The 8,740-nt window shown below is 53.5% G+C and overlaps 1 protein-coding gene across 1 annotated transcript in view; it reads right to left on the bottom strand.

Moving 5' to 3' along the window:
- LOC104160594 (probable E3 ubiquitin-protein ligase TRIM8) overlaps positions 1-8,740 on the bottom strand; it is a gene marked incomplete at its 3' end in the record, with an annotated part of 27,367 nt that overhangs the window by 17,501 nt on the left and 1,126 nt on the right. The window lies entirely within an intron of this gene.

Genomic DNA, 8,740 nt, shown 5'->3' on the forward strand with positions numbered 1-8,740 from the left:
TGAAGGGTACAACCAGAGAAGCCGTTTCTAGCCATGACTGCACTGCCATTTTCTAGAACAGAAGGACCAACAACAGCGGCTCCTCATCCCCTGGCGAGCTTGCACCCAAAACGAAAGCTGGCAGTTAGCTCGGTTCTGCGGTGGCTTCTCCTTACCTGCTGGCTAGGACAACCATGCCTCAGGGCCAGCTCATGATTCCTGCTTGACCTTCAAAACGTTAACGCCTGCTCCCTCCGCCGGGCAGAACAAGAGATGGGCTCCACAGATGCAAGGCAGCCAGCAGGGCCAGGATTCAGGATGGCTGGGAACACCACCCCATGGATGGGACATGCCTGGGATTGCTGCCCCACGGGTTCCCACTCCCCTGGTTTCCTCCGTCTTCCACCCAAGCTGACAGACGTTCCCAGTCTCCACCTTTTGGGAAGCACAAGGTTTTCCTCAAATGTCTGCATCTACAGTTACTGGGTGCAGCATGTGCATGAAGGCTGTCTTTTCGGATGCCTCCTCTCTCTCTCTCTCTCTCTCCCCTGCAAAGCTGGGCCTTGCATTTTGGGAAGGAGGAACATTTCCTGAGGAAGGCTCCAGCAGACAGTTTTAATGCATAGAGGAAGGTTTAGCTTTTACTCGTCACCTCAGTATTGTTTATCAGATTGCTGCAAAAGCACTTTGATAAATGGAGATTAGTACCACATACATTCATAGATGGTACCAGCAGCCAGGAGTCCACCTTGGGGAGGAAGCGCCTGGGTGGGGGCAGCTAGCAGGGTCCGTGTTCGGCACGGTACCACCACCAGCAAAGAAAGCCCAAGTCTCTCCAGGATTGCTTCCCCATGCCGCCACGGACCTTCCGACTCCCTACCAGGACCCCCCACCTCCACTTATCTCTACTTCAGGGTACCCTGACTTCCCTACCCAGATTTTAGGTTGTTGCAGAGATTAAACTGACCCTTGTTATTCCCTGTTGTAAGTAAAATGCTACAAAATCCTTGGCTGGAGGACAGGCCGTGGTTTTACCTGCTGGGCTCACCCCCTCAGGAGATGCGCTTGGCAAGGTTTTCGTGCGATACCCAAAGTGTTATTTCCAGACCCCTGCCTGGATACCCTGTCGTACAGGATGCCAGCAGGCAGAGGCAGGAAAATAAGCCCAAAACATACTCCCATTCCCTTGTAGGGGGAAGATCCCATCCCCATCCCCTACAACCAAACCACCTCTGACCCAAACAGGGCTCATGGGCCTCAGCCACCCAGCCACAACGGTGCAGCTGTGGCAGGAGAGCTGCAGTAATTCCCTCCCGGATCTGGCCACCCCCATCACTAAGGGGCTAGCACAATACCCGAGGGAAGGGGGAGCACAGCCCCCCTCCCCCCATCCCCAAAGGGTCTGCGAGGGGGACAGAGACCTCACAGTGCATTTATTCCGCTCCATCCATTTCAGAGGAGCGCTTCAAGGGGTTTTTTGCTGTCAGAGGCGGGTGCACCAGGACAGGAGGAGAACAAAGGGAGGCACCGGCACCCCCAGCCCTTTGTCTGAGCGCAGAGGAGTTCACCTGCAGGGAAAACCAGCTCCCACTGCAGAGCCAGCAGCTCCACACGTATTCGGATGGGGAGAGGGATACAGCCCCCCCTGCTAGCAAGAGGATAATGAGCAGAAGGACATGATCGCGTTACCCTCTCTCCCCTTGCCACACGCACAAGCCCGTTACAGCGCACGCCAACCCCCCCCCGACTTCCCAACAACAACCGCAACCAGCAATAAAAACCATTGCCACAAAAATATCAACCCACCCCCCAGCACGATCGATCTGTGTCTGCGTGTGGCCGAGCACCAAACCCCGGAGCTTGGCTCCACCGACAAGGATCGACTGGGAGAGAGGGGGTGGGAGACTAGTTTCCAGAGGATGGGGTTTTAAAGCCACACAATAACTGGCTCAAATGAGGGTTTGGATTAAGCTGTTGTACAGCAAGGGAAAACACTGCCTCCATTAGGATATGGGGGATTTTTCCTTCCCTTTCTCCAAATCTCCAGCTTTAGGATGAAGCTTCCAGGTCACGCAGGCAGGCAGAAGAGAACTGGGTGATGCTGAGCAAATGGGGAATCCCGTATAGGGAGAGATGGGTGGATGGAAGAAAAGGCAGATCAGCCCCCCCCGAGCCGCAGATCGTACAGTCGGCTAGTCTGACAATGTTTACTCATATTTCAGAGAGACACAGCCATCCGGAACGTCACTCCCAGCCAACTGCCTCATCTTGAGCCATCCACAGCTCAGCTTTTCCCAGCCTGCTCCAGAGACGACCCCCCCCAGAGCATCCACACACCAAAGAATTGAGAAAGGACAGGTAGGGGAAAGAGAAGAAACAGAGAAATTAAACTGATTCCCCTTATTTTTGTTATTACAGTTCTGGTCCATCATGCCAGCAAAGGGATGACTTTGAGTGCATGTTACATAGACGGCACCGCTGCAGAGCGGCAGGGCGCTGCTCTGGGCCGGGAACTTTGCTCATGTTACCATCACAAGTGAATCACAAGACACAAGAGGGACAACCTCAATCCTCTGGTGAGAATGAGTCGAAGCTGTCCTTATCAGAAAGGATGTGGGACAGGGAACCTCTTCCCCAAGTTCATCTGGGGGACATATGTAAAAACTCTCGCGTGCATCCAGAGTCTCACGCCTGCAAATAACCATCCCTCCCTCTGTATTTGGGACCAGGCATCTCTTCCTCCCATTCTCAAGCACGCTGGCTGTAGCTCTCCTGGGTAAAGGAGAGGCGGCTGCCTCTATCAGTCGTTCTTCCACGGAGGAAAGAGAAGACATCCCTGGTCCTGCACATTCCACACCTCCCCACTGGTCCCCCCACATCTGTCCCATCTTCTCTACCAGCAAACAGAGGTTCATTGCAGAAAACTGGCTACGACCGCAAGCAAGCTCAGCAGCTCTGACTCCTCCAAGCCATCCTCCTTACTCCAACCAAACCAGCATCTCCTGAGCCTACAGGCTGCTGATAAACACAGAAAGTTAACAAAGTCACCAGAACCTAGCCCAGATCCATAGCATTTTATTTTTTTAAAAGCAAAAAAGCCAAGCCAGACCAAATTCTGCCCTGGAGCCTGTGTGGCAAAGCAGAATCCAGTTCCAAGTGTTTATTTATAAATCCGTACATACATGTACATTTGAATTCTGACAGAATTAATTCTGGCATCCAGCTAATTCAAAGCATTCCTCCCCCATCACACTACTGTTGCAGGCCAGCCCAGCACAGAAGCTGATTATAAAATGCTGCACTAGCCAGGCATTTCTGCAAAGGCTTGTGCTATTGAGCATTCAGTCTTTCCTTGCTTGGCTATTTCATTGTTTCGGTGTCGATCCCTCCTCTCTTGCCCTGTGTTTCCTGGTTACTTTTGTCCCTGCTCTGGAAGCACTGCTCCTCGCAGCCCCATTTCAGTGTCAGATTGAAAAAAAAAAAAACAAAACACCACCAAAACAACTACATGAAATTAAAGTGAAGAAAAGAAGAAATTACCACTGTGTACCAAGATTTCCAGTAAACAGATAACAAGGAAAAAATAGGCCAATATGCTGCAAGGCAAGCTGCAGACAGATCTGGGGATAGAAAACCCTCTGCCTCCCTCCGAAGCACAGCTAAGAAATCCCTGTGTGGTCACACGCTGTCCTCTGGAGCAGAGAGGAGAGAGGTCAGGGCAGCCAGCACTGTAAGAGCCTCTTTATTCTTGGGCAGTTGCACGAATCTGATCGCTTGTGCCCTTTGTGAGACATGGAAATCTGCCTTCTCCTCCCACCCCCTTCACCAGTCCCTCTTCTGCTCCCTCCGCTCAGATGGGGACAGAGGCAACTCCTCGGCCAAGAGGCAACGACCAGAGCAGCGGAGAGGCTGCGGACCCCCCTCCTGCAGGACCAGCCTCGGCCGAGCCGCGGGAGAGCTCGAGGACAGGGCTTTGCTGGAGTGAGGGGAGGGGAGGAGAAGAGAAGGATGGTCCTGGGACTCACACGATCCTCGAAGGGCTCACCCGGGCTCCCATATGAGGAACGAGGCTGAGGGCTGGAGGAAAGCCCAGGGTGTCACACTGCAGCCCATGTCTTTCCTACTTCAACCTCTCTGCCATGCTTGCGGGCGCGAGGAGAACGGCATTGCTGCACACCTCCATGCTAGCAGCCACACAGCACTTACATAAATATCACAGGTTGGATTTAGACTAAACGCAGGTCTGGGCTAAGTTTATTTTGCCCTTGTCACCAGCCAAAGTCGGGCTTACACCTCCTAGTTCACAGACCAGACCAGGACACCCCCATCTCAGCGGCTCATTCAAAGCCACCGCCGAGGGAGGCCTTCAAGGCGGAAAGCTCTCTGGCACGGTTGGGCAAGGCCGTGCCTAGACATCCCCACCTGCAAAGTACAGCCAAGCCCTACGTACCGCAGAGGTAAGCCCGGGCTATTTGTTGCTGTTCCTTGCAAAGCAGCTTAAGGTCCTCAGATGAATCTCTCTTTCCCTCTCTCCTTCCACCTAACTCTTCACCAGTACCCATCCACACAGCATTGTCCCCCCACGGGAAGAGAGCATTCTCTGCTGCAGCCCTTGTCCTAGTCTTCTTCTCCAAAGCTGTCCCTCCATGCGAGCCTTCTCCCTCCCACCCAAACCCACCAGGCTGCCTCCCAGCATCCTCCATCTCTGCTGTCACTTCTCAGACTGACTCTACACAGAAGACTTGCAGCTGCAGGTCTAGAGCAAGCAACCGCTGACAACCCGATGGGCTAAGGGCGAGGAAAATGCTCAAGCTTAGCAGGAAAGCAGCAGGGAAAAGCCCTTAATCCAAATCCCAGGGAGGCAGGAGCCTGTCCCAGTTCAGCCAAAGATCTAGGAACGGCAAGATACCCACTGCCACTTGGCCGGGAAATCCAGGTGGGTTTGCAGCAGGCTGGCTCAGCCCCCCCGAGACCTCTCTAGGGCAGCACAGGCTGCTATCAGTTGAACTGAAATCCCCTGCTGCCCCTGACAACACAGCACAGCAAAGCCTGACAGATCGATGGTGGTGAACAGCATGGAGCTAGAAAGCTAGGTGGGTGCTGGGATTTCTGTGACTGCCCAAGGCCCAAGAAGTCATTACTCATCACGGCAGCTTGACCAACTGAGAGCATCCCAGGGCACAATGATCAGTCACATTTAGGAGTCTAGCACTGGACTCCTGAGGCCCCTGGGCAGGAACCAGGGCAGGGGCAAACCTAGGGGAGGGAGAGACCTGGGTTAGGCTGACCTAAGCCCTGGGCTGGGCTGGCAGTTCAGCTCTGGGGTGCTGGTGGAGGGTCAGATGGAGAGGCCCAGGGAAAACCTGCACATCTCCAGCTTCATAGGACCTACCGTGAAAGTCATCTGGGGACCAGGTATGTTCAAAGAGCACCATAGGGAACACCTGCCAGGCACCAGCCCACACCATCTACAGTCACGAGCTAAATTAACGCTCGAGCACTTGGGCACTTGCACTTACAATGCCTCTAGTGAGCTGCATGCCACGCTCCTCATAAACAAGTCATCTGGAAAATAAGTAAGCCTGTAAAAATCCAGCCCATCACAAGTTACCAAACCTGTTTCAGAGTAAAACAACCTACAGCAGCTCACACCAGGAGCCTGGCAGTGGAGCCGACCCCAGCCTCCCCACTAGTGAGGCTTCCTAGGTCCCAGCAAAACGTCTGTGGTACAGATGGCAGCATGAGGATGCGACGTGAGACTCGTTTCAAACAGGAAGTTCTCTCTGTTGTCAGCGCCGTCTATCAAAGAAAAGCTGGTGGCATTTTGCCCTCTAGAGACCTAGAGCTTTTGAACCACAAAAGCCCTACCTGGGGCACGTAGGAAAAGCTCATGGGCCATCCAATGCCTTCCTGCAGCTCAGTGCCACAAGACGCCTTCTCCCTCTTAACGTTCAAAACCATCAGAGATCTTCAGAATGTGGAGGGATTTTCTCCCAATTTCCCAAAAATGCACTGCAAGCTAGGTCACAGGGAAATCTATATCCCCTGAAACAAAACAGAAGCAGAGCCTCTACCCAAGCCCTTTTCCACTGGTGGCACTTCCAGCTGAGGACAGGCAGCCGGGACATCCCCAAGCAAGCTCTGATGCACCTGGCCTCAATCAACTGTGTCCCACACAAAGATGAGGCAAACATGGTAATAACCCACAAGTGAGTCCCTTTCTTTAGCTGCTGCCTTCTGACACATGCTCCAATCCCAGCAATGTATTTTTCTCCTTTTGGATGAAAAAATAAAAATTAAAAAAAAAAAAATAAAAGCAGCAACACATCAACCTCATGCTGAAGCAACTTTCTTTTTCAACCTTAGAAGCAAGTTCCCCCATGCCAGGAGAGTAGGTTCCCCCATGCAGGCGAGAGGCACGTGGCTGGGGCAGCAAAGGCAAAGATGGAAGAAAACGTTTCATTTTGAGACCATGACACAAACAAAATGACAAGAAGCAAAAAAAGACAGGGTGGGTTGTTGGGTTTTTTTTTTTTTCTCTTCTCCTCTTTAAGCGCTACAAAAACAGGAAACAAAGGAGAAAACATCTCACAGGGGGGAAGGGGAGGTAAGCGCTTTATACGCCCACGAAAGAAAGATTAACCACATATTTTATTTACTGTTTGTATTACGGTTGCACTGTGGAGTTCAACCAATTCCGAGCCAGGGCTCTGTGGATTTGTGCAGCACCCAATGCCGAGCAGTCCTCTTCCCCCAAACCCACCAAGCGTGCATCCCCGCTTCAAGCGAGCCCTCCACAGACCCCCTCCTTCCTCCTGCGGACGCCCGCCTCCTGCCTCTTTTGCCCAGCAAGAGCTCTCTTGCCCTAACTGCCCACTTACAGCTGAGAAAGTGCTGGTGTTGCCTCTCCAAGGAGTTTTGAGCCTCTTTTCCCCTTCAAATCAGACTTAACTACGGGTAAGATGCCCTTCAAGGTGGGCCAGCAGCAGAGCCAGAGTAAAAGGTGAGTTTATGGGGAGTGTGTTTGCAGGCTCCCATCCTTCCTCGGGGCTATGGGGACCACCCCTACCACACCGTGTCGATGTTGCACCCACACACACTCACAAGTCCCCCGCACCAAGGACAGGGCTCTGAGCCTCCAAACTTTGACTCATTTCTCAATTAACAGCTTCCCAAACACAAGCCACACATGGAACAAATCTCTCACAACGAGGCCTCCCCCGGACCTCCCAAGCCCAGTGTTACTCATCCGCCCCGCAGCCCTCCTTCCCCTGGACGCTCCAAGAGCATCTCACCGCCGTGGGGTGAGTAAGTAGCCAGGAATCCCCGGCCCAGCTCCCGCAGGCGGGAAGCTGTCACCAACTGAGCACACGCACCCTAATTCAGGAGCCACCACGGCCGCCCTCTCTGCCAGCTGGCGAGGGGAAGCTTTCAGCCAGAGACCTGCCCAAAGCCACGCAGCGAGGGCCAGCAACCTGCCGGGTGTTTTTCCCAAGGGCTCTTCCCTACTCCAGCCAGTTTGCAGAGGAATTGCTTCAACTGCAGGAGGGGATCCTTCGGGCATGCCGTCCCCCAGCTTTGGGCTGTCCTCCGTTGCCCCAGCCTCCGAGCACCCAACCGAGCCACACGCCCAGCGGGAAGAGACAAGCTTATCATCGCAGAGAAGGGAAATTAAGATAACGCAGCGATGGAGGTACCGAGGGATTTGGCCAAGGTCACAAAATAAGTCTGCGGCTCTACGATACAGCTGCCCGACACGTTCGGTGTCTGCCCACATACCCTAAAATGTCAAGTCAGGGCCAACATCCAGGCTAGCCAGTGGCAGAAGCGGCGCCGCCGCCCGGAAGGGAGCGCAAAACCCCCAGCCATAACAACGGCAGCAACAACAAAAAAAACCACGCAGCAAGAGCGGGAATAGATGAGATCAAAGTGTCCTGGAAAAGGACCTGGAAAAATAGTTTTGGTCCCTGGCTAAGGCTCCCGGGAAATGCACATGCGAGCCCCGACCCAGCCCTGCGCAGCCCTCCCGGGGTGGCTCCCCACCCTGGCAGAGGGCGACCAAAATGACTCCCTATAAATAGAAGCAGAAAAGCGCTTCTCCAAAAGCCTGGCTGGGTCTTTTCCCTTCCAGCGTGTGTGGCAGAGCTGCTGGCACCTCCGTGGAGGTCTAAAGCCGGGAGAGGAAAATACCCTTCCTGTGAGCTCAGGCTGACTCCTCTCTGCACAGAGCTGCCCCCCCGCCTCAGGCCTGGCCATCCAATTGGAAAGTAATTATACTGCAATTTTTATTTATGACTTTTTTTTTTTAATTGCTAAATGGTGACTCATTTTGGCAACATTAAAATACACAGGAAATCATCCCCATTTTACAGTAATCACCATTCAATTCATTGTTAAATATTTATTTGGCGGACAAGCGCTGGGCCTCTTTCGAAGGGTCGGAGGGGGAGCGGAGGGGAAGGTGGTGGGGGGGTCACTGCAGGGCTGACCGCAGGGCTGTTAAGTGCCCACCCCAAACTTCAGGGTGGGGAGCCAGGGGGAAAAAAGAAAGCTCCTGCCAGATGGTCTGGCCACAAGCAAAATACAGACTCGCTTTCCCTCGAATCCAACGCTATGCCCCATGCTGTTTTGGGGAGGGTGGGGGCAGCCCTGTGCCCCCTAATAAAAAGCCCATTATTTGGCCAAATCCCAAGCGCGAATCCCTGCCCGCGAGAAGCCGCCAGTCTCCGACACGAAGGTCTCTCAGTGCCGGGTGGAAAGG

Source organism: Cariama cristata, unplaced genomic scaffold (assembly GCF_000690535.1).
Source record: "Cariama cristata isolate BGI_N322 unplaced genomic scaffold, ASM69053v1 scaffold23714, whole genome shotgun sequence".
NCBI classification, from domain to species: Eukaryota; Metazoa; Chordata; class Aves; order Cariamiformes; family Cariamidae; genus Cariama; species Cariama cristata.